General features: G+C 58.5%; 1 protein-coding gene and 1 long non-coding RNA gene across 6 annotated transcripts in view; both read left to right on the top strand.

Moving 5' to 3' along the window:
* CDH4 (cadherin 4) overlaps positions 1-25270 on the top strand; it is a 539030-nt gene that overhangs the window by 232879 nt on the left and 280881 nt on the right. The gene's annotated exons all lie outside the window — the stretch shown is intronic.
* On the top strand, positions 12496-19750 carry LOC123384243. 3 transcript variants are annotated; one of them, XR_006594991.1, is made up of 4 exons: positions 12496-12914; positions 13030-13179; positions 13402-14095; positions 15699-19750. It is a non-coding gene; the product is annotated as an uncharacterized LOC123384243 (long non-coding RNA). The 3 variants fall into 3 exon arrangements; XR_006594990.1 differs by having other exon boundaries at positions 13030-14095; positions 15699-15806; positions 15944-19750; XR_006594989.1 differs by having other exon boundaries at positions 13030-14095.

Below are 25270 nucleotides of genomic sequence, written 5' to 3'. Positions count from 1 at the left end.
CAGGGTCTGGCCCACAAGAGGCCGTGAACTTGCCCCATGCCGAGGGCCGTGATGCTTCGGCTTCCTGCCTGGGCACGGGGTGCTTGGCCCTCGACGTCGTGAAGCTTGCTCCCGTCCAAATGCTGTTGGGGTGCGGGGAGGACCAGGGAAGGGTCCTGATCTCCGTGCCACAGCCCCCCCAGGCGGGATGCAGTCCGGGCTCCTGAGCCCTGCACCCCAGGCCCTGCAAACGCCCGCCACCTCCTTCCCCGTGTCTGCCGCTCGCCTTTCTCCCCACGTCCAAGCTCCATGCCGCAGCTCACTCCCCACGTGGGCCTTGGTGGCTGCCGGGCCAGGTATCCGGGCACCGGGCACAGCCCAGTTTTCTCTCTTGCGATCAGGAGGTTGGGGGTCCAGGATCAGGTGTCATGGGTGGGTTCCTCCAGGGGCTTCCCTCCTGAGCATGTAGATGTCGTCCTCTCCCCTGTCCTCACATGGTCTTCCTCTGTGTCCCCATCTCCTCCTCTTGTGAGGACCCCAGTCCTATTGGATCAGGGCCACCCCATGACCCCATTAACATAATCACCTCCTTAAAGACTCTGTCTCCAAGTGCGGTCACTTTCTGAGGGGCTGGGGGTCACGGCTCCAACACGTGAATCTGGGGGGGACACAATTCCGCCCAGAAGTGCAGAAAACTATCCCAGGCCACTGTCGGTCTTGAGTTGGCTCCTGGTTCTCGGTGGGTTCCATCCCACAGCCCCCACCCCCTGTCACCTGTGCCTGTGATTGTCCCACAGGAGGGAGCAGACCACACCTGCTCCCAGCCACAGTCTCCTCTGCACACATCCCATTGGCCGGACCTGCTCCCGTGCCACACCTCCTTCCAGGGACGGGGGGGGGGGGCCGTCTGTGCCCTGGGGGGCCAAGGGGAACGGCACCCGGAGAGCAGCCACAGGCTCAGCACGTCCCCTGCCGTTTCCTCCCCTCCCTTTCCTCCCCTGCTGCCCAGCAACCTCAGCCAGGATGGGAGACCGAAGGGCTTGTGGTCAGATGAGGATGTGAGGACAGAGGAACGGCAGGTAACAGACCGAGCGGGACCTCAGAGGCCAAGCTGACACACGTGTGTGGGTCTGGCACCCCTGCCGTGCTGGCGCCTCAAACATGGCCTCACGGGGCAGGTGCTCAGGAAGTGGGCGGAACACGAATGAACAGCGACATATTGCTTATCCAGCTTTAGAAACCGCAGTTAGAAAGATCCTGCATGTGGTAGCACATTTAAGCAATTGACTTTATTGAAAGGCAAAGAGTTCTATGAAAAGATGTGTAAAACCCAGCAAAAAATGCCAGTTAATACGGTGCTTGTGCTCTGGAAATTGGGAAGCACCAAGAAACAGTCACAAAACCACCGAGAGCCACGTTTGAAACAGAATATAGGAGGCGCCTGGGGGCTCAGTGGGTTGAGCGTCCGACTTCAGCTCAGGTCATGATCTCACGGTTCGTGGGTTCGAGCCCCGCGTCGGGCTCTGTACTGACAGCTCGGAGCCTGGAGCCTGCTTCGGATTCTGTCTTTCTCTCTCTCTGCCCCTCCCCTGCTCGTGCTCTGTCTCTCTCTGTCTCTCCCAAAAATAAATACATATTTTTAAAAAAATTTTTTAAAAAGGTGATGGACACCTGGGTGGCTAAGTCAGTTAAGCATCCGACTTCGGCTCAGGTCATGATCTCGCAATTGATGAGTTTGAGCCCCATGTCAGGCTCTGTGCTGACAGCTCAGAGCCTGGAGCCTGCTTCGGATTCTGTGTCTCCCTCTCTGTCTGCCCCTCCCCTGCTCATGCTTTCTTTCTATATAGATATAGATATAGATATAGATATAGATATAGATATAGATATAGATATAGACATATATATGTATCAAAATAAACATTTAAAACAAAAAAGAACAGCACAGAAGAACGAATACCCCAGATGTTGATATCTAATCACGGAAAATTCCCACCCCTGTGATGGGTGAGACAGGAGAATGTGCTTTGGGACACATAATGTCAGCTTCTGGTCCTGGGCTTTCAGTCTTCACAAGCTCATATCAGGCGGTGCTCAGTGCACCCTCCCAAGTGCTGGGTGCTGTGGCTGTAACAAGGGGAACGGGCAGCAGGACCTCACAAGTCCCCCGTAATGACAGATGAGCTCAGAGCCGCCACAGCTCTCAGTAGGTGCTTCCCACTCCTGTGTCTGACTCTGGGGTGTTTTCCAGAACCTCGATGGAATCGTGTGGTACGGCTGGGTGCCGGCTTATTTAGGCGTCTTCAAGGCTGGCCGGAGGTAGCGTTAGGAACCCTGATTCCCTCGGCAGCACTAGAATTTGGCGGCTTCCTGTGACGCGGTTGACCCTGACCCGTTCCACTAAGGCGGTCATGGCACAAAGGTGTGTGCAGTTGGAACCCCCCGCCAGCCCTCCCCGGCGCTGAGGCTCGGCACACCGGCTCGGCACACCGGCTCGGCACACCCTCGGGTTTCTCTCTCAATGTGTTCATCACAGACTGTCAAAAGCGGAAGGATGGGTGGGAGGACAAATTTGACGGTTCCCCGTTGCTGCCTAAAATAGCGTATTCACTGCCATTTTCCCCGTGTGCCCGGAAGGTGTCTCAGGGAAACTTAATGTCTTTCCCACCCTCTCCAGAAAATAATTAAACACTGCAGTCATCATGAATTCTGTATGTATTTGTTCAGGTTATTAATCAAAATGTGGAATTCTCCATCATCTGCTGCCATAGCAGTGGAGTCGATACCTCGTGCGAGTGAGTTAACGTGCACTGAATGTGTATCAATGGAGCACTGGGAGGAAAGCTGGGCCCGAGAGGCCACCGCTCAGACCAGCGACCGAGCCGTCGGGGACTCACCAGCATCGGAGGGTCCTGGCCGCCATCGCTCTCTGCTGTTCCTTCACTTGCGTGCCACCGTATGGGGTGCGTTCCTCTTTTCAGTGCACGGACTGCCTACTTTTTGTATCTTTATTTATTTTCATTTTTATTTTTCTGAGAGAGAGAGAGAGTGTGTATGCGTGTGAACAAGAGAGGGGCAGAGAGAGAGAGGGGGAGAGAGAATCCCAAGCAGGCTCCATGCTGTCAGCACAGAGCCTGACTCGGGGCTCGATCCCACAAACGATGAGATCATGACCTGAGCCAAAGTCAAGAGTAGGATGCTCCATCGACCGGCCACCCAGGTGCCCCCAGTTTTGTATCTTTAAAAAACTCCATAAAGCACTGAAAAGTGCCCGTGACCTAGTAAACACTGGGGTGGCCGCCATCCAGAATTAGCAGACGTTAATAGACTTCTACGGAAAGAAGATCACTACGCGATAAGTGACATCTCCTTCTTTACCAGAAGCAACACTTTTGCCTGTGGCGTCTCTCCATCCGTGTTTTTGTACCTTCTCTGTTCTCCATGACGTACGGTACAGAAGCCATGCTAATTTTGCACAGACTTATCTAAAAAGTGTGTGAATGGGACCGTGCCGCGTCGTACTAGAAGGGGACCTGTTTTACGTCCTATTGTTTGGAGATCTCTCTTCGTTGGCACGTAGTAACCCAGTGCCCTTTAGCCGCTGCCCACCCACTCTCCCGGGGAGGTGGGGTGCAGGGCCGTGGCTGCTTCTCCCCAGTTTCCCACCTCTGCTCCCCTGCGGGGCGCCTGGCGGGGGTGCCCCTTAGATCAGGTGTGGCCACGCTGCTCGCTTTGGGCGATGGAATCTGAGTGGCAATGGTGTGTCCCACCAAATGTCAAAACATCCAGCCGCCCACGTGAGACCATTCGGGGCCCTTTCCCATATGGCAATTCATCAACTCAAAGCAGCTTGGGACGCCGAGCCAACACCCACAGGGCAGCCGGTCGGAGGGCTGCCCCAGCTGGAAATGGAATCGTTTGGGGTTAAGGTCCTGAGGTCTGTGGGCTGGTTGTTAGTGCGGCAAAACACACCCCGTCCTGACTGACGGAAGCCGGTTCTGACTCTGTGTCATTACGAACAGTGTGGTGACGCAGAGCATCGTGTGTGACTCCGGAAGAACCCGGATTTGTGCATCAGAGGGCAGTTAGTGGTGTTTTTAATTCCCGTGCTGTCGCTCGCTTACTCTCCAGAAAGGCCGTTCCAGCCTGCCGTCCCAGCCGTGGTGGGAGAGTCCTTCCCTCCACCCCCAGCGCTTTTGAGACATTACACATTTGCCAGACGGAGGAGCGTGAAGTTAATTATCTCATTGCTTTAATTTGCAGTAGGTACCCTCTTTACGATACAGTTAGTTATGAGGCTCCAAAGTATTATTTTCCATGATCACGCAAGTAACAATCCTTTTCATGGAAAATTCATATTTTGCACAATATTGGGGAATTTTCCATGTTGGCATAAGAGGAAAAAAAGCCCTCACCAACCGCCAACCATGTGGATTTTTGGAAACACATGAGGGGTATTATGTAAGCACAACATCTTAAAAGGGCTTTTCTGTTCCTTTTGGTAAACAGCTCTGGCATCAGGAAGGGTGTGCACTGGGGGTTCCAGGATACTCATCAGCACCTGGCAGGGGCCCCTCAGATGCTTCTGACGGACTCCAGAAACCATCTTCCAGGTGCCCGTGATTTGGAGAAGCGACAGTTTCTTTTGTTAGTAAAAGTTTGGTCGAGCAATAAAACTGTTGCTAAATTCGCAAATGTCACTTAGCTCTGCTAATTTCTCAGCCGTAATAGGTTTCGTTTGTCACTTACGACATTGCCAAACTGAGCAATATTTTCTTTCTAACTTTGGTTATGAGAATGTGTCAAAAGCAAAACGCGGATGGCGCACCTGGGCGTGTTGGTGCTGAGACGTGACGTGGTGTGGCCATGGTCGGGTGTGGTCACACTAGAGGGGCTGAGGCGTCCACTCCCAGACCGCAGCTGCGGCCCCCCTCCTGAATGGTGCCCGTTACAAGTGACTCTGCAAGGGTAAATGGGCCTTTTGTAACGTTTATTTGACAGGGTTGGTACCTTCCTTGCCCTAACGCTGCCCCGGGGGGCGGGTTGGGGGGAGGGGGCGGCTAGAAATCTGTTTATCTGGCTGGAGCTGCTGACGGAACAGCTTTCCAGTAACCTTCGCCCCCTCGGCATTCTGGAAGGTGTTCTGGAAGCTGCTGAGATTCTGACCTGGGTTCTTTGTGTCGCCAGCAAGAAGCCGTTTCAGCTGAGCTAAAAAGAATGTGGCAGGTGCCACGTTGTCAAGGTGGCCTCTTCCTCCAAGACCCACTAGCTGGCCTGCGTCTCTGCAGACGGTGGGACCTCCCCCCGGGGGGACGCTGCCCCGTGTCCCCAGCAGAGAGGGACCCAGCCCCAGGTGTCCATAGCCCCCCAGAAGAGAAAGGCTGCTGTTGGCCGGCCTGCCGGGACAGGGGGCGTGTGCCGCCTTCTGCTGTGGGCCCCGTGAGCACTCTGCCACCGTCTGGGAAACAGGGCATCGGATCCCCGCAGGGAAGCATGTGGGATGCGTGTCCATCCAGGCAGGAGGTGTGATGGGCGGCACAGTGTCTCTCTGTGTTCATGGTGCTGGGACTCACGGGACTCAGTGGGGACAGGCTGGCCCTGGGACCCCAGACTGTCGAGCTCCTCTCGGCCGGTACCCGACTGAACTCTGACCAGTTCTGGGCAGATGCCAGTGTGGGAACGTTTTGGACACTGGAGTGCAGCCTGGGTGGTTGAGGCGTGGGCCATGGGCCGTCTTCCCTACTCCCCGACAGCTCACCCGCAGGAGCTGGTCAGTCTCCCTGCTCTTGAGGAAGGAGAGTTTTTATTAATTATAAAACCGAGCTTCACATTTAGGGAAGGACTTAGTACTGGGATCTTGGAATTTGGCAAATACGCTCGCTGGGTAAAGTCACGTTTACGTGAAGAAGGAATTAAACCTGCAGGTGAGCGAGGCGGGGCCCTTAGGAAATGATTTGTGCGTGGGTGGGCTTGGGGGACACAGGGCCCCCACCTCCGAGGGCCCGTCCTGGCGGGCGGCACCCGGGGCCACCAGGTGGAAGGCCCCGCCCCCGTGAGCCTCACACTTTGCCGACCACCCTGGGGACAAACGCAGCCTTTCTGAAAGGCCAAGCAGTTCTCCCTTAAGTTACGTTGAAAATTACCTTTAAAATGCGAAAAGTGAGGCCGTGTCCAAAAAGTGTACATTTGGGAAGTGGCGGTAAATTCCACGAAAGGCCAATGAACATTTCAGAACGCTGCCGAAGTGTCCTAAACTGTGACAACCGGTCCCAGCGAGTGTCCTCTCGCCTCGGGGTCACGGGCGTTGGTCTGTCACGGGCACGGCACGGGAGGGATGACGACCGCCATGCGGACTCCCCACCCCGGCTTCCTGGGGCCACGCTTTCCCCCGCCCCCGCTTTCCGGAAAGACCCAGCTGGCGACCAGGGTTTGCTTTGCGCAGTCACGGTGCGAACTCCTTTCCCATCAGCCCTCACTGCCCAGATGCCAGAGCCCTCGGCCTCCCAGTGCTGCCGGCACACGTGACCTGCCGCGTGTGCGGCATTTTCCAGTCTCGGCCCGTACCCGCTCGGTGGTTCCGTAGAGGGCTCCGGGTCCCCTCCTTTCGTGGGTGATGTTTCCCACTGGAGTCTAATGGGTGGCGGTGTGTTCCTCTTGGCTCCAAGAGCGAGGACGCCAACTGTGTGCAAGCCGAGCTGGGGGAGAGATTTGCATGCCGCCTGGAGACCCGTCCTGGATGTGACAAGTCGGCCTGTCGAGAAGACTGAAACTCCGATGATGAATCCACCACGGGACCCAGGCCTTTCCTCTCCGGAGGAGGCGCCCCTGCAGGAAGAGGTGCCATGGGAGGGCTGGCCGGGCATCCCTCAGGGAGCGCTCGGGGGCCGGAGACGCACCCCGAAGCTCGGAGCCGGGCGTTTCCCAGTCCTGGCTCAGGGCACACGGGGCGGATGGGGCGGGTCTGGGGGACGGCAGACGGGCACCTGCTGCGATGCTGCTGGGAAACCAGCTGTCCCCCCACCCCACTGCCCCCCCCCACACACACATCCTAGCTTCGACGTGTCGTCATTTACTGTTTCGTGGATTCACTGCACGGACACCTGTGGGCGGGCGTCTCCGAGGCTCCTGGCCACAGACATGGCAGGACAGACGTGCTTGCCGCCCCAAGCCCTGACCCTGCCAGGGTAGGTGAGGGACGCCCCAGATCCTGAACCCCCAGCGCCGACAGCCCGAATTCTGTTAGTTCCTCGCACGCTGCATGTACCCAGTGGACACGGTGTGGCTGTGTGTGTCGGCCGTGGGGCCTGGGGTTGGACAGCCCCTCTGTGTCTGCGTCCTGGGGCCGCCATCACGGATGAAGAGGCCGCTGGAGGTGAGAGGAGCACCCCAGCTCACGCGCCTGCAGACAGCAAGGACGGCCGCCCCTCAAGGAGCCTGTGGCCGGGCCCACGCGGCCAGGTGAGCAGCGAGAACCGTATCACAGGCTGATGGCAGTGGCCGTGGAGGGAAGCTGTTGGAGTGTGGCTGGGGGGCTGTGTCAGCGCTGGCAGAGTGGCGTCTCTGGGCCGCTCGGGGAAGATGCAGGACACAGGACGAAGGCTTTGAATGCAGCTTGTGGGTGAATTGCATCTGCAAACGAGACTGGCAGGAGACCGGCCAGACTGCGGTTAACAGCTGGGCTTTGGCGGGGTGAGGGGCCCCGGGCCCGACGCTGGCACCCAGAAACCGTGGCCCCTCGAAGGTCACACTCAGCTCTCCTGGGTAACTTGTTGCTCGGCTGGACTTCAGACGCAGGGGGGCCGACACGAGGGGCACCGGGCACTGCCCCCTCCCTCCCTGACAAGACAGGATGAGCCCAGAGGGGGCCCAGTGGGAACAAAAGAGCATCCAGTTCGCGTCTCTCCTGTCTCAGCCCCTTGCGGATGCTTACGGGCCGGTCTGCTGACCTGTGGGTTTCCCTTGCTTTGTTTCTCTGGTTTGCTGGCCAGAAAACGGTGGTCGGACCCGAAGGCCCCCACCCGGATTTGCACCTGGTACCCGGCTGGGGTTGGATGGGCTCCTCTCCCCGACGTGGCCGGCGTGGGGAGGGGACCCAGATCAGCTTTGTTCTGGCCAGGTTCACAGACCGTTTGTTTTGTGGAAAAGTCGTATTTTCTGAGGAGGCCAGGTCGGATCTCCCGTGTAAAGTTAGAAAATGGTGGGAGACAGGTGTGCACTGGGTGGACGGCCAGAGGTACGGCGTGAGGACTGGGTGTGGGGGGCTCCCGGAGGGCCACAGGCCGAGGCTCTGGGCTGAGGAGGAGAAACGGTAGACCCCAGAAGAGGGGCGAAGGTGTTTGCCTAAGATGTTGACATCATTCCCACCCCGTCACCTGCTCTAGGATGTTTTCAAATTTAATTTGTTTTAACTGCCAGGCCAACGTCTTGGGGCATCATTTTATTTGGATTGGTTCCATTTTAGTGGCTTGAAACGTCTATTTAAAAAATTAAAGCGTGATTACATAAATTTAAATTCTTAGGGTGGAAAAAAAATAAATTCTTACGGTATAGCAAATAAGTTGCGCCTGTTTTTAAGCAATTCAAAGGGCAGAGTTAGTGCCTTCTGATTCCACAGCCCGACTGCAAGATTTACCCCATGAAGCCTGTTCTGGGGAGAAGCATCACAATGAGGAGGTGGTGAGGAGAACCAGTGGCAGGTGGTTGGAATAGCATCCTCAACCTGGCGGGAAGAGACGGCTCTTTGGTAAGAGCACGGGGCTGAAACCTCGGGAGGGTGCTGCGTGCCTCGTTTCGTGGGGTCACAGTGGCGGGATGGAGATTTGGGGGCCAGAGCGAGGCCCACAGATGTGGTCCAGGCAGCATCCTCGGTTATGCCGGATCCCGACTCTGCAGAGACATCTCAGCTCAGAGATGAGCTCTGTCCTTCCCTGCTTTCCAGCGTCCCGATGGGAAGTCGTTTCCCTTCCGTCTTGAAAAACATGTTTGGGACCCCAAGGCTGAGCCAGCGGGCAGGGCGGTCGGTGACAGACGGGGCCCCGGCACCCCTCCCACCTGTCCCATCACCACAGGCAGGGGATCTCCAGCCTTGGGTGGCTGGAAAGGAGTCAGGAAGGCTCTCTGAAACCACAGGCGTCTTCCTGGAGTCCCTCCAAGAACCAGCTCCCAGCTCGAGGAGTGCTCTTTGAAAACCTTTGGAAATGCAAACGTGGGCAATTCTTTTTCAAAAATGCTACAGTGCTTTGAAGGAAGTGGGGGGGGGGGGCGGTGCAGCAGGCTCCCAGGGAGACACTGACTGCAGCTTGATTTCTTCCCAAACTTATAAATCCAGAACTTCCATCGTGTATTTTAAGGCAGCCTTTTGATTCCCGCCTTCGTCCTTCTCACTGGAAAGACGTCGTCCGCGTCCCTGGCATCTGGATGGTGTTAGGGGGACACGGAGGGCGCACACGGGTCTCTCTTGGTTCACTGAGGACCTTCACGTCACGGCTTTTCTGCGTATTTGCTGCGTGATTCTGGGCGGGTGGCCTAGCCTGTCTGAGCCCCGGCCCCTCATCTGTAACAAGCACCCCTTCCCCAGAGGCTGACGCGCTCAGGCTCCAGGGGGGACGTTCTCAAGCGCCATCCACGTCCTGCTTGCTCCACAGCGTCGCTGGCACTTGGTGTCGCCTCCCTTTCCGTTGTAACCACTGTGGCGGAGACTGAATTTTTCACATTCTCTCCCCCTCCTCGCCACAGCTCCCCATGCTGAGCTGCCGGTGCCATATCACACCGTGTGGTCACGTGCATCCAGTGCTGGCGGCCGGGGCCCAAGACGCGTTCCTCCGAGATGAGTGCCAGGCTCGGACACGGCTTGTAGGGAACCCCGTCCCGGGGCAGCCAGGTGGGGGGGTCAGTTGCCTTGTGTCTTTGAAGCCGCCCCTGCACGCGCCCAGGCCAGGGGTCCCCTCCCCAGCACAAGGGTGGGCTCTCCCCTGTCCGTCGCTCGGAGCAGCCCGGCCCATCTCCGTTTGGGTCCCAGGAATGGAATCCTCTGTATCCGCTTGGCCTTCAGGAGAGACTGGGGTCTGTCCCCAGACCACACCCCTGCCCGTTTCTGGTGTCCTCTGTTTACTCGGGACGAAGCCCCGACCTGTATCTCCTTCAGATACACATCTTGGCTGGACACCCGCCTTCCATGGCGGCCAGTGGATGAGCTGTCCTGTGACCCCTGTCACACGGGCATGGCGTGGTGAGGAACACGGAGCCACAGGGCAGCACCTCAGTGCTCATCACCACTGCCAGTCAGTCCTGACTTGCCCCTAAAGTCAAATGGACCCAGAAGGAACCTTTCTGTGCGGAGGTCAGCCATCGGAAGGGGGGGAGGGGTCCTCAACCAAAAAACAACAGGGAATTTTGCAAGAACCCAGCCCCGGCTGGTAACAGGTGACCAACCAGCTTCCCCCCGCGACTGCCGGGAAAGCGGGAGGCTTGGAAGCTGCCACCCGTCCTGCACCTGCCCCCCAGCAGAGCAGAGGAGCCACCATGGGCCTGACGTGTGTGTGTGTGTGTGTGTGCATGTGTGTGTGCACAGGGCACGTGCATGGGGGTGGTGCTCTCACGGAGCACATTGTGAGCAGCTCCTTCCTCTGCTTCCCCAGCCCCAGGCAGTCCCCAGGCGAGTGACTCCATGAGTATGAATGGAGGTCAGTCCACGAAGCTGTACGTATGTTTCACGGGGTGAGGAACTCGGGGCCTTGAGTCTGCTTTGTCTTCCGTAGGAGCCAGAGCGATGGGGCACGTGACGCGAGCCTCGCCCTCCTGGCCGCGGGTCCTGGGGCAGGTAGCTGGGCGCACCCCTGCCCGGTGACCTCCGGCAGCACGAGCCCCTGCTGCTGGCTGGAACAGACGCCCTGGCGGCTCGGCTGGTCCTCCGGGGCCCGCACCCGCCCCACACCTGGAGGGGCAGCAGCCTGTCACTCTCCACCTTTCTATTACGTTCACCTCTGGAGCCATTTGTGCAGAGACTTAAGCGGGTTTGATGTGATGAATCACAAAATCACACCCTTTATTCAAAAACTCCACATAAACGGCCATGCCGTTTGGGATGGATTGGACCCGCACGATGAGTTATGGGCTCGTTAGAGTGGCAGGGCACATCCCTTTATCATATTAGGTTTCTTTAAATCACACAGAGCGTTCGTTTTTAGAAACAATTCCCACCCACCTCAAGGAATCGTCAGTACCGCTCCAGGAAATGTGATGCAATCCCATTTTTAACGGGATGCACATGGCTTGCGGTTGTGTGGTGAGTTGATTCCATTATCCCTTCCCCGTGGGGACAGCCCGTAAAGATTGATTACACATTACAAATGGTATTAGAGAGGGACACAGCCTGTGTCTCTTCCTGCCTGTGGCTCTGCGTGCGGCCCCCGCTCCCTCGCTCGGATGTCGCGCCCGCGGTGGGTTCGCCCCGGCCCCCCTGCCCGGAGGGAAGTGCATGTTCCTCCCTCTCTTTTCGACGGGGGGCCACAGCGGCTCACCAGGGATGGCTTGAGCTTTGGGGTCAAGAACGTGTAATTGGGGATCACTGAGTCTTTGAAATCTGGGTCTCTTCCATAAATACGTGTAGAAAGATCTGGGCAGATGCCAGCCCTGGTCTCTTAGAGGTTCCTGTGACAGCAGGATCCAGAAAGAGGTGGAGAATCACCCAAATGTTTTTAGGATGGGGAAGAAAGGTGCCCTGGAGAGAGGCTCTGGGCGGCAGGGTGTGATGCGGTCCTCCGTGCGGAGATTGTCGTCATCACCACCGGTGCACCTGGGCACTCCTCCCACAGACTTCTGTTCGATACGAGCAGGGCCCCTACAGCGAAACGGCCGGAGTCCAAGCGTGAACTTGAATGTTCTCTCAGCTGAGCCACGACTGCGAGCAAACGGGCGTGGGAGCCCCCTGGTCCGGCACGCGGCATTGCCGCCATCTGACAGGCCCGCGTGTGGGTAGCACCCCCTCTGAGAGCAAGCAGTCTGCAGCTTGCCCATCAGAGCACCGGTCTTCGTGGTTGCACGCGCCTCGGGTGCGTCGGCCCCGGGACGGTGGGTGGTGGCTCCACGCGGCCGGCCGGGGGTCACAGACGCGGAGCAGCGGTGCGGGGGCGGGGGGGGGGGGGAGTCGCGGCCGGCCCGACCAGGCAGCCACACCCTCCTCATGCCCTCTGCCTCAATTTGGGGCCTGATGAACAGAAATGTCACTGGAAACTGATTTTCCATTAATCGAAACTTATTTCTGGGTCTTTCCAAATGTAAGGTCGTCCTTTGATGAGTTGGTGAGAATTTTTATCAAATCTCAACCTTCCTGTTGGCTGTCTCTGGGTGTCGTGTTCACGGGTGAGCGGACACCCTCCGTGAGCTAATATCCGTAAAAGTCACAGTTGTGCCTTCACAGGGCAAGCGGATGGGCCGGCGAAGGCCCTTCCCTCCTTCCTTCCTGGCTCTGCCTTCACCAGGCAGCTCTCCCTGGGGGGGGGGGGGGGGGGGGGGGGGGGGGTCTGCGGTCTGAGACAGGGGACGAGGCATGTTTTCTGAAAGGGGCCGGACAGGAAGCACTTCAGGCCTGTGGCACAGAGGCAGCCGGGGACAGCAGCTCGCAAGTGGGCGTGACCCCTTCCCCCAGGCCGGGCGGCGGTCTGATGCAGCTCAAGGGCTACCGTTCCACGTTTGGAATACGAGCCCCTTAGTCCTGTGTGACTTCAGCACGACGGCCCTGGGTCACGCAAGGCTCACGTGCTCCGCGACCGCGCCCTGCTTACGCTAGACTTCGGCTCGGTGCTGGAGGTGAGCTTCTCGACAGCTCACAGGAGCACAGGAGAGGGCACATTCGCGGGGATTCGTGGGCCAGACAGCCGCCACGTAGAGACTTATTCCAGATCGAGCCTCCCCACGTCTGGACACGCGTGGATTTCCAGGTAGCGGGAAGCGCTGAGCTCTTGGGGATTGCCCTTCCTGGACGGATCACCCGGCTGGAATGGACGGTCTTGTTAACAACACTAATGCGCGACTACCTGTGTTTTAATCACGCAGAGACAAACTCGGGCCGTTCCGTTCTGGCGAAGCGTCGCTAATTCCCGCCGTACGATAACGGTGCGGCACCGGATTCTAGAAATTAGGCCTCCGAGATCCATTAGCTGCGTGGTGCACCATTGCTAAACGAATGGCTGTATTATTATCAAGGTAATTCCAACCAGATTTCAAGCCGTGACCATAAAGTGGCTCTTGGAGTGGGTCGGGGCTTGTTCGGAAATTGCCGGTTCGATGAGAACAGTTATGTTTCCAGGTTGGAATTTTGGTTTTTGTGAAATTCGGAACAGAATTTTACCAGTGTGGTAATAGCATACTCAGGCCACCTGTGATGATCGGCTAATAACGAAACGGAATCTCTCTCACTCCGTCTAGCTGGTGGTGGTTTTTGGCGTAAGATTACCCGGTTCTCCGCGGTGTCCAGGATTCACAGGGATGCTCAGTAACTCCCGCCAGGAATCGTGTCCCTGAGAAGAGTTGACTCGAATCCAGGACCATCTCTCAGATATGGTCACACTGGCCATGCCTTGCTCCCGAAGCCCGATTTCTGTTCCCCGTACCCACTTTCAGTGCAAACAGGGCCCTGGGGGGGGACAGAGTGTGGGAATCAGATTCCCCCTTAGACCCTCCCTCTTGCTCTGAGGCCGAAGGCACAGAAGCCGGCACTGTATGCTCTGTGACCGGACGACCGTCCCCTGAGGCCTCATTGCTGTAACCCCGGGATTGGTCTGTTCCACCCTCCGTGCCGTGCACAGTGTGGTAGGTGGTCCGTGAACGTGTGCCAAGTGAATGAAGGTCCTGCGTCGTTTGTGCGCTGGGGAGCCCTGAGCGTGCCATGGCCACAGGACCAGAGTCACACCCCCCCTCCCGCTTCCCTCACCAGGTGTCAACACTCCCTCATAATGAAAGGTCATTGCCAGCCGGCACTGAATGTCTTTCATGATTCTACAAGTGGCATTAACTCATCAAATCCTCACCTCACCTGGGAGGCAGATACTATTACTGTTCCCCTTTCACAAATGAGGAAACTGAGGCACAAAGAAGGAAGACCACCATGAAGAAAGCTGGAGTCAGTATTGACTATGTAAAGGTGGTTAGACAAACTCATACTGACCTGCACCCCATAGAGGTTCCCTGTCACACACACAGCAGCGGTCCTCTAACCTCTAGGGTCTCCTGCTGGCAGGGATCCCCATGAAGGGGGTGGGAGGGTCCCCACGGGGGCGGGGAAGAAGGCAGCAGTCCCCGTGGAGAAGGTGGGGGTCCCCATGGGGGGAGCGGAGACCCCTGTGGAGAAGGTGATGGTCCCAGTGGAGAGGGTGGGGGTCCCTGTGGACGGGGTGGGGGACCCGTGGAGAGGACGGGAGTCCCCATGAAGAGGGCGGGGGTGCGTGGGGACGGGGCGGGGGGACCCGCGGAGGGGGTGGCCGCAGCCTGGATGGGTGTGTCAGCTGCCAGCTGGCCCAGCCTCAAGTCCCCTCACTGATGAGTCACCAGCTGTGCTAAGTGGCTTTAAAGATTAAATCCTCTTCTCCCTGTTGGGCAGCCTGGAAAGAGGGAAACAAAACATGGTTGTGCGCTGGGACGCTGACAGCCTGAGCTGAGAGGAGGGAGGACCCCTGTGTGTCACCGGCACGAGGGAGCATGTGTGAGGGGGGAGGGGGTGTGGTCGCTGTCCCACGGGACAGTTAAGGATCCCCGTAGTCATCCGTGCCGTGCGTGGGCGGCGTAGCTGGCCTCCCGGGATCCTCCCGCCTGCCAGAGCAGTGCTGGTGGGCAGACGCTGGCCCGCCCGGGAGAGACCCTCGGGCCCGCACATCTGAACCAGCGCACCTGTCGTCTGGTGGCGTCTTCTGACTGGCTTCCCAGCCTGACTCACCTGCACTGCCGTCACCTGTTGGCAGCCGAGCCCCCGGCGGTGCCTGAGGGAAGAGGTGCCCGGCCCCACACACCGTGTGCTTGTGACCCCATCACCCAGACGGCAGAAGACCTCCATGTGGCTGCAGCCTGGGAGCCCACGGGCATCCACACAGCAGACAGGGCCCCTTCTCCCCTGGGTGCTTTTCCAAGTCTGGGATAACAGGTTTAAAGGACAGGTGCCTGAGGCGCCTGGGGGGGGACTCAGTCGGTTAGGCATCGACTCTTGGTTTTGGCTCAGGTCATGATCTTGTAATTTGTAGGTTTGAGCCCCGTCCTGGGCTCCCCGGCGACAGTGCAGAGCCTGCTTGGGATTCTCTCTCTGTTTCTCTCTACCCCTCCCCCACTCGCTCTCTCTGTCTTTCTCTCAAAATAAGTAAACTAAAAACAAAATTTTAATTTTTTTTTTCAACGCTTATTTATTTTTGGGACAGAGAGAGACAGAGCATGAACGGGGGAGGGGCAGAGAGAGAGGGAGACACAGCATCGGAAACAGGCTCCAGGCCCTGAGCCATCAGCCCAGAGCCTGACGCGGGGCTCGAACTCACGGACCGCGAGATCGTGACCTGGCTGAAGTCGGACGCTTAACCGACTGCGCCACCCAGGCGCCCCCTAAAAACAAAATTTTAAGAGCGGGTGCCTTTTTTAAAAAAATACAGTATTTTGGGAGCAACGCTTAATCAATGCAGGCATTTTTTTAAATGTGTAAGTGCATGTAACCGTTGTAGTAAAAGTTGTTCCGTGGATGTTTCTAGATGTCGTCCGTCCAGAAGGGGTGGCCCCCGCTGCCTGGGTCCACGCTGCTGCCCACCCCTGGCTAGCCGGTCCTACTGCTTCTGTGCTTTAACTTTCTGGTTTGGAAGGTGGGGACGGCAAGGCCAGCCACCTGTGGGACCGTGGGACTTGTGGGCACTTGTCCATCCCCTTCCCCAGATCCCCGAGGGGTTAGTCGCTGGAAGTATCCGAGCATTTCAAGACTCATACTGTCCTTTGCTTCCAGACACAGTTGTTCCTCTGCCCTGAGACCCTGGGTGCGTTCGGACTCATCAGCGAATAATTCTCTGTCTCTGGTGTCACAGTACCTATGGGGAATCGTACCAATTCCCTTCCCATCCTGATCCCCCGTGTGTACTGTGACACCAGAGCGAAGGACCCGGAGACGGTACGTAAACCACTCCTGTACGGTGGGGATTGAGCTGAAGCTATGCTAAGCGCTCCCCTGGGCTTAGCCCGCTGGGGTCCCCTCCGCAGCCCCACATCTTACAGCCGAGAAGCTAAGTCACAGCTCAGGTGTGCAATTGCCCCGGGCCACACAGCTAGAGGGGTGCAAACCCAGAGCTCCAGGCTCCGGTGCCCACACACACCCCCATCCCCCCGTGTCCTGTGTGCAGCAGAATTGCGGAAGGGGGTCCGTTCCTTGGGTGTTTCCCACGAAACCGAATGGTGGGCAGGTGCACCTTATCCTGACGGGCTCTGCCCACTGGCTGCGGCCCGGGAGCCAGACCTGCCCTGCTGTCTGTTCTTACAAACAAAATGGTCTTGGAGCACAGCAGACTGTCCTCATCGTCTCTGCCACGAGGACAGCAGAGGTGAATCGTGCTTCAGAGTTTGCAGCCCGCCCTGTGTGGATCCTGCTCCCATCACGTGGGCGGGCAGAGAGGGGCAGACACACAGAACCCCACAAACGCTTACCCTGCCTTCCCCGTGCTCCAGAATCAGCCCTTCTCCGGGTTCTGGCTGCTGAAGCTCCCTCTTTCTGGCAAGTGGCCGGGACCAGGGTGGTGGCAATGCCGTCTCCCGAGGTGCTGGCCCACCGGCTGCCGGGGGAGAGAGACTGGGTGTGCCTGGCCGTGGGCAGTGTCCTGGGGCTTCTTGACTATCAGGACAGTGGCTGTCCGAGAAACCCGGAGGGGCAGAGGGGAGCCGGCCACGTGCGCCCTGTGTAGCAGGGGCATCCCGGCGGGACCTGAGCTCGGATCAGCACTCGGGGTCCAGGCTGCAGGGCGGGGAGAGTGGCCACATGATGCTGCGATCCAGACCTTGCGTGGTTGATGAGAGGAATCTAGAATCCACCCAGCTACTCCCACCTTGCCATGGGAATGGTTCCGTGATTTATTATTTTAATTAAGGGCTTTTAAGCTTTAATTTAAAAAGTTAAATAAGCTGTCTTTGTATGTAAATTGCGGCAGAGCGAGTTATCACACAGTGGCCGATGCAGGCTCTGACGAGATAGCACTCTCCCGGCAGGACCCCAGTCGCCGAATCCCCGTGGCCCGATGCCGTAACTCCACGCGTGGGCATCTCGGCTCCGAGCGGAGATGCCTTCCCTGGGGTGGCCAGGCCCAGTCTGCTTTGGTGAGAGCCGTGCCTCCCTTGCCCCAGGCACAGCCTCTCCTGACCTGCGACATCTGGGCGTGACCTTGTGGGCACCCAAGGCTGGCACTGTCTAGTGGCCTCGTGGAGCTGTTTTTACCCCCGACGCCCCCTTGCTCCTTCCAGGGAAGCAGCCGTATTCAAAACGCAGACGCTTGTGGAGTTACGGGTCAGCTTTCGGTTCCTTGGCACGCTGTAGGAAGGGGGTCCCCGTGGGCGCGGAAGGCCACAGGGGGCAAGTCTGCAGATTCCAGGCTCCAGCCGGTACCTCCTGCCTCTCCCTGCCTTGTCCCGGATCTTGCCGTCAGCGCTTAGGACACATCCGCTCCTGGTTGCTCTCTGCGTTTCGGGCACAGCGGGGCAGGCCGGAGGGTCTGCTCTGGGGCCTTAGGGGCGCCACCACACTCCATCCTCACATCCGTCCCGCGAAACAGGTCCTCTCCCTGCCCTGACGGGTCGAGTAACCGTGGCCCGGTCTCGCTGCCACGAACCTGGATGTCCGTGGTTCCCAGCCCAGGCCGCCCCCGCCTGAGTGCAAATGCAGTGCTTCCTGAAGCCCCCTCCTTCGGGGAGCGATGGCAGTGCACTAGCCGAGCCCCAGCTGTGTCCCAGGCAACCCGGCGCCATGGAATCGTGTGCTCTTGCCCCATAATGACCTCCGTCTAAGGCACTTTGCAGCCGTAGCATCGGGCAGATGTGAAGCTGAAGCCAGGCAGGTTCAGCACCTGTCAAGACGATGCGGGTCCTGCATGCAGCCCGACCTGCTGGGGACCGAGCTCAGCTCTTTCCACAGCCCCCCTACCTGCCCAAGGTGACGTTCCTTCTGCCCCCGACTTCTGCGTCCCATTCCCCCACCTTGCGTGGCCACCTGTCCCCAGTGGCCTCGGAGGAGGGCGCCCATGTCTGTCTCCAGATCTCCACTTTCCGGACGTTGGGTTTAGGGCCTTTCTGATCCAGGCAACCTCGTCCTGAGATCCTTGGTTCAAGTCCCTCTGCAAAGACCCTTACCCCAGTCACGTTCTGAGGTTCCAAATGTGCACACAGTCTGGGGACTCTTCACCCCTTAGGCCCGTTGAGCACAGCGCACGTCCTTCCGTGTGCAGCCCCCTGCAAGCACACTCACCTTTGAGACCTTCGGAGCGATCCAGAAAGGCATCGAAGGCAGGCCCAGGGCAGACGCAGTGCCCCTCCTGGAATTAAACAGTCAAGTTCCCAGAGGTAAAGGGGACGGCGGGCAGTGGTAAATCTGCGGGTTTCCTCCACGTGGAGTAACGCTGAGCCTCTCAGATGGGAGCGTGTGTTAGCATTGCTGTCGTGGGAATGAGTGAGCAGGTACCTGGGAGCGGGCACCTGGCTCACCTCCGGGGCACACCTGGGAATGGGCACCTGGGCTGGATGGGTGCCGCTGACCCGGCCTGAGGGCTGTGGCGGAAGGGGCGGCCGAGTGAGCCTGTCCCCCACTCCCTGGGCAGGAGGCTCCCCAGGTCCTGCCCGCCTCCGTTGGAAGCATCCATCCGCTCAAGGCCGGTTCCTGGCGGGTGCTGCCCCTCCCCTCTCACTCACGATGCCTGGGGGGGGGGGGGCAGCTCTTAGCTGTAAAGGCTGCGTATGTCCCTCGTCCGCATCACACAGCCAAGAGCAGTCATTTCTGTGCATGACACGAACGGGAGCTCGGGGAAGATCGAGCCTAAACCACGTGTGAACCAGAAGGGTGGGTCTGGTGAAAATCCCTCGCAGAGAAATGGACAGTGCTCCTCCGTCGGCCACCGAGTAGATCGACCAAGTGTGGTGTTTTCACGCGACGTGGTATTACCCGGCCTTAAAAAGTTAGGGGATTCTGATAGGGGCTGCGACACACGTGAACCTTGCTCATGTTATGCTCAGCGAGATAAGCCAGACATCGAAGGACAAATACCGTGTGATTCCACTCGTCCGAGGTCCCCGGAGGAGCCCAAACCACAGCGATAGAGAATAGACGGGGTGCCAGTCCCTGGGAGGTGGGATGGGAGTGCCCGGTGGACACCGAGTTCCAGTTTTGCACAGTGAGAAGGTGCTAGAAGACCAGTGCGCGTCGGTTAGCACAACAGTCCCATGCAGTTAAACACGGTGAGGATGGAGGGCCGCTGCCTGGGGTACCACCTTCTAAAGAGCCCCGAGGAAGAAGGAAGGTCGGCAGGCAGGGCAGACAGCACGCTGGGGGAGCCCTTTGCGGGTCCTGACGTTGTGCAGAATCAGGGAGAGTGAGCTGGTCCAGGGGAGGGTTTCTGGTTCCAGCTGAGCCCTGGGCCCCGGGAAGCAAGAAACCACCAGAGAGGAGCCCACGGAGCGTCACCCGTTAGCCTCCCAGAGGAGGGGTGAAAAGTCCCCGTCGCTGCAGCCCCTGGCCCCAGGCGGTGCTCGTGACTCATTTTGCCATTTGCCTTGGGATTGGCTCCTTTCAGAAACCAAAAACAGTTTGAGCATCTGGAGACCCCTGTGCAAAGACATGTCCCCTGGCGTGGCACTTCTGGGAGAGGAAGATCATCGCTGCTGCTGGACCCGACACCACTGAGGAGGGCCGGGGCTTCGGTCTGGCGAGCGTGTGGGCACACTCGAGGGGTCCTCGGGATGCGAGCCCGACCCCGCAGGCCCTCGTATCACAGATGCGGAGCCAGGTGGGTGGGGCCCCGGGCGCTGTGAGCAGCGGTGAGCACCCCCACGGCCAGGCAGGGAGCCTCTGGCGCGCACCGTTCAAGGGGCCCCCCGGCCGCTGGTGTTCGCTGAGCGGCATGAGCCCAAGTCGGCAGCCGGCAGCCGGGAGCCAGCCCTCCGCACGCCCCACGTTCGTTCGCTGCCGTTAGCGCGATTCCTGTGTTACTAGCAAAGGGGGAGCGGCAGCCGCCTGTGTGTTCCGGGCCCTCGTAAGGCAGAGGCCCCCTCACAGCACAACCACGGCTGTGCACGTAGGTAAACTGCACACAGACACAATCTCGGGGAACTCACATCCCGCACAGATGGGAGGGAAGGCTGTGTGCCGATAGCATCTCGCGCACTGCCAGGAGCCCGTCCCCTCCCCGCGGCTGCTCTGCCCGCCTCCCCGCCTCGCCCTCGCTCTGCAGAAGCAGCAGGCGTGGCTTTAATTGCCGCAGCTCCTGACGGGTCAGGGGGCCCGGGGAGCCGGCCGGCTACAGCTGGACCCGCAGCCCGTTAGCACCACCGCCCTGGGCCCGCGCTCCAGGATCCGCCTCTCACCAGCCCGGTGCCCCGTGCCAGCCGCCCGCGGGCTCGGAGCCCTGGCAGCGGCCGCGAAGGTGCCTTCCCTGCTCCTCGTGGCAGGAGCCCAGCCCACACGGTAGATTCAAAAGAGCATCTCCTCACTTGTAACCACGCCAAGGTCAATATTTTCAGTGGGGATCTTGTGCGCTCACCCTCTGAGTCGGCAAACGCGTGTGCCTGCCTTTCTGCACGCGAGGATGTGCTGGGGAGAAGGCGCGTGAGCCCCGAGGAGCAAATGAAATGAAAATGGATGGAGGTATTTTAATGTAATGGGGGAAACCACGGAGCACATCGGGAGCGGCAGCCACAGCCGGTAAATCGCTGCCGGGAGATAAATTTTATACACAGTTCACGCTGTCGCGTTCAGCCTGGCCCCACCGCCCCCTCCTTCCCTTCTCCTGCCTTTCTTCCCAGTTGAGAATGCCACCGAAATCTGTGCATCTTATTTAATTAGAGAGAAAAATAATTTTCAGTTTAAGTGAAAAAACAAAAAAAAGCATTTCCGAGAGCTCCAGTCATTGAACCAGACAAGAGAAGCGGTAAATTCTGGTCAGGTGAGAAAGTCTCATTCATTTTTCCCGGGGCCAGGAATCTGTGAATGAAAGCCCAGCTGTTCCCTGGAGGGGTGTATTCACATCCCTGTTCTAGAACTAGATTGTATGCTCTTCTCTGTGGGCTCTGGCCTCACCCATAAAGGCCTTGGACCAAGTCCAGGATTCTTATAGATGCGTCAACTGCCATATGCCCGAACAGTAGCTAGTTAAACGCCCTGGGCAGCCTTCCAGCGAGGGATAAACTAACATGGCGGAGAGTTTGTTGGGCAAAGATCTTCTCAGGATAGAGTAGGGACAACCTTCGCGGCTTGTAACGTAATAATGAGCTCATGGAGAGTTCTACAAGTTAAAAAATGAGGCACTGGAAAAGCATTGAAGTGGGGTCAGAGATCTGTGTTTTACTCATCAAGTTCTTCATTTAGGGCTCTTTCCATTTCAAGTGGCCACACTCAACTCAAATGGCTGGCACAAAATCTTAAGTATAACAGAGAAATCCTGGGGACGGCTTCAGGTACGGCTTGATCCAGGGGCTGAAGCGGTCCTCATGATTATGTCCCCCACCTCCAGGTTGGCTCCTTTCAGTCAGGCTCTCCCCTCATGGAAGCAAGCTGGCAGTGATCAATTCAAGGCTACATATCCCCAAGTTTTAAGTAGAGGACGAAGGAGAAAGGTTTTCCCTGGTAGTGTTAACCAGGATACATGCTTCTGGGTTGCACACTGCTCTAGTGCCAGGCTCAGGGCCACATGGCACCAGCATTTATCAGATGGACTGTAATGGTGGTAGAAAGACATGAATTTGTTCTCATGGAGTTTAAATCTGTTTGTGAGAGACTGTGCCATTAATAAGATGTTGGAATGAAGGAAGAGAGCCCCATGGATTTTACAGAGCAGGGGGTCTGCACATCACGCTCCTCTGCCTGTTTTGTGCAGGTCTCATTGGCTAAGCTGCCTTCACAGGACAACAGTGGAGCGATTGCCATAGTGACCGCGTGCCCCGCTGTACGGTCTGGCCCTTTACAGGAAGCGTTTGCTGATTCCCGTAGAGCATATGGTAAAGGAAGTGACCCCAACGGGAGACTGGTACACGCGTCCCTGGGGGCTCCTGACCTGAGATCTCAGGAAGGAATGGGATTTACTCCCGCAAAGAGGTGGGGCAGGGGTGGGGGGGTGGCGTGGGGCAGGGCTGGGAGGACAGGTGGGGGCCACCACCCCTGGGCGACCCGCCCTTCTGGTGAGGGGTTTTGGCTCTGAGAATTGGTGCCCGTGTTAGGAGCACCGTCAGGACTGGAAAGGGAGGGAGGGCAGAAGGAGAAGCGACAGTGGGAGACAAGATAAAAGGCGGACCCCCAGGATTGGTGGGTCCCAGCCCAGGGCGGGTGGGTGCGGGCTCTCTACCAAAGCTGCGCAGGGAGCTGGGCTCCTCGGTGTGGGTTTTACTTTGGCTTTTATTTTGTGTGTGTATGTGGGCATAGAGCACAGCTTCTTCCCACAAGACAGTGCCTCAGATTCGTCCTCACTGGGTCGTGTGCCCGTGGTGTTAACTCTGTCCACCCCAGTCCTTCTTCTGGCTGATAGTGTTCATAGCTGGCAGGTCAGGGTCGGGAGAGAATAAAGAACCCCTCGGTGCTGACAGTACTGAGCCCAGAACGCATCAGCCATCCACCATAATCCCCCATTCTGGGCTTCCCTACTTCCTGCGGACCAGCCGGGCTCCTGGACAGAGCTGCGAGTGGGGAAGCCGTCTCCCCAGCCCCCACCTGAGGCAGGCATCACTAATCCGTCCCTGCCGGGGGAGTGCAGCCAGCATCGGCACCCAGGAGAACCCCGCTGGCCATGGGCCTCCCCAGGACCGGCTGCACAGGACGGCTTGTGCGGAGGGGACCCACTTCTCTGTAGAAGCAAGGGTGCCCCTCAGCACTCCCTCTGGAAGCTTGAAAGTGTGCATCCACAATGAACTTCGTTAAGCCTGGGGACTCTAGGTCTTGGGAGGTGTATTTTTTTTGTTAATGTTTATTTATTTTGAGACGGAGACAGAGTGTGAGCAGGGGAGAGGCAGAGGGAGAGGGAGACACAGAATCCAAAGCAGGCTCCAGGCTCCGAGCTGTCCGCACAGAGCCCGACGCGGGGCTCGAACCCACGCACCGTGAGATCATGACCTGAGCTGAAGTCGGACGCTTAACCGACTGAGCCACCCAGGCACCCTGAGGTGTATTTACTTTTAATGCCAGACAAGGACATCATTGCAAGAGCCATAAAGTGAGGTAGGAAATTAAAAGTCATCACGGAAAATGCAGTGGATGCCGTGAGAAGCAGGTGCACACCATTACCTGTGCCGTCCACACCCGTGTCCTGGGTGTGGACGGACCTGTGCCGGGAAAATACTTTACCGTCGTCTACAGGAGCTGAGAGGACTCTCGCCTCCTAGGACGCAGCCACGGGCCTGGGGTCTGGGTCCCCAGGGAGGGCGGACAGAATCGGCAGGCGGCCTTCCAAAAAGCAGCCTATTGTTCTATTGTTCTAGCGGGTTCGGGAAGCCTACAACGTGGGTGGGAGGAGGCGCCCACCGTGGTTGATTAAACCTTCCCGGTGGTGGCTCTGGGCGGCCCCCGGGAGAAGGAGAAGTTGCTCTAGAGGAGGCCTGCGTCCTGACATAATTAACATTTCTGATCACTGTCTTCCCTCCCTGTATCATCTTAGCAGCAAGCTAGCCTGAGGCGAAGCTGGGAGCCTGCAAAGCAGGCCCTCCTTCCTCTCCCGTCTCCTCCCCTGTAATTTCCCTTCCTCCCTCCAGCCTCTCTCCCTGCCGGCTCTTGTGCTCCCACGGCCTCCCCCTGCACGGGCCCCTCTGGACCGTGGGGCGTCCTGTCCAGCCCGGCGACCCCGGTCCTCCCTCCGCATCCCGGCCCCTCCGCCCAGCGACGCCCAGTCTGACGCCCCACATGGAACACCCCACGCAGGGGAGGACCGAGGTCCCGTCCCCAGACAGACACTGTGTCCCCACTGTCCCGGGCGCCGGTCCGGGCGGGGTGAATGTGGGCGCTGCGCGAAAGCGAACAGATCCGGGTTTTCTACGTGATCTGAGGCTGGGCTTTGTGAGTCGCTCTCTGTGCTACAGCATTCTGAGAGCGCACCGGGTGTAGCCGCGGGCTCTCCCTGTAAATTCATGCAAACTGCCCGGGGACGTGCGCGCTTCCCACTGGTTGAACTTTGCGCAGTGAGCCAACGGTAGCCCATCGAGGGTGGGACGTTTCTGTGGCTCTGGACCTGCCACCACAGCCCAGGACCCGAGGAGGCGGTGCCGGCCGTCCCAGGGTCCTGCGGGGACCCCTCTCGCCGCACACCCTGCTCGCACTTGCCGTGCAGCTGGAAGTCTGCGGTGTGAGGGACACAAGACCAAACCCAAGGTCCGTGCACAATAGGTGATGTCACCAGACACGGTCTCCCTCACCCTCCCCGTTACAGTGGGTTTCCGGTCCTCGGTTTGGGGTTCCACACACCTGTCCCCGGGCAGGTGGTGGTCCCGCCCACACAGGGGACGACAGGACGACACCTCCAGCAGCTGCTTCTCTTTCCCCGAATCCCCCGACCAGGCCTGAGCCCGGTCCCTGAACCAGTCTGAGCCCCCCGCCCAACCACACGGGGGTCTTTCCTGCTCAAACCCCACACCTGAGAATGGGGGTGGGGGCTTCCCAGAGGGGGTGTGAGGCCACAAAACGAGAAAAGCACGCTCCTTCTGGCCTCAGGCTCATGCTTACGGGACCCCCGCCCCGGGCCACCGGACCCACCGGGAGGACCCACGGCTGGCCAGCTGCACCGGGCATTGCCTCCCCTTGTCTCCCGGATCACGTGGTAAGGTCCACCCTTCCAGAGGTGCGAGGTCCCCTGCGTGTGGCCTACTCCCCACACCCTCCTCCCCGGGGCGCCCGAGGCAGAGCTCAGGCCCCCGGAGATGCCGGCCGGGCCGGGCTGCCGACCTCGGTGCCGAGCTGGTGGCGTCTGCCTTCGCGTGGAAACTTGGAGTGTGAGGCTGGCGGCTCGTCCTGAATGCAAGCGTCCCTCCTCGTTAGGAGACCTTCAGAAGCTCTTAGAGCCAAAATGTACTTTTTTTTTTTTTTTTTTTTGGTAAAATAAAATGGCTAATTAAA

This window comes from Felis catus, chromosome A3, assembly GCF_018350175.1.
Source record: "Felis catus isolate Fca126 chromosome A3, F.catus_Fca126_mat1.0, whole genome shotgun sequence".
Taxonomy (NCBI): Eukaryota; Metazoa; Chordata; class Mammalia; order Carnivora; family Felidae; genus Felis; species Felis catus.
Note: the sequence above shows the minus strand (reverse complement) of the source record. Positions and strands in the feature narration are given on the sequence as shown.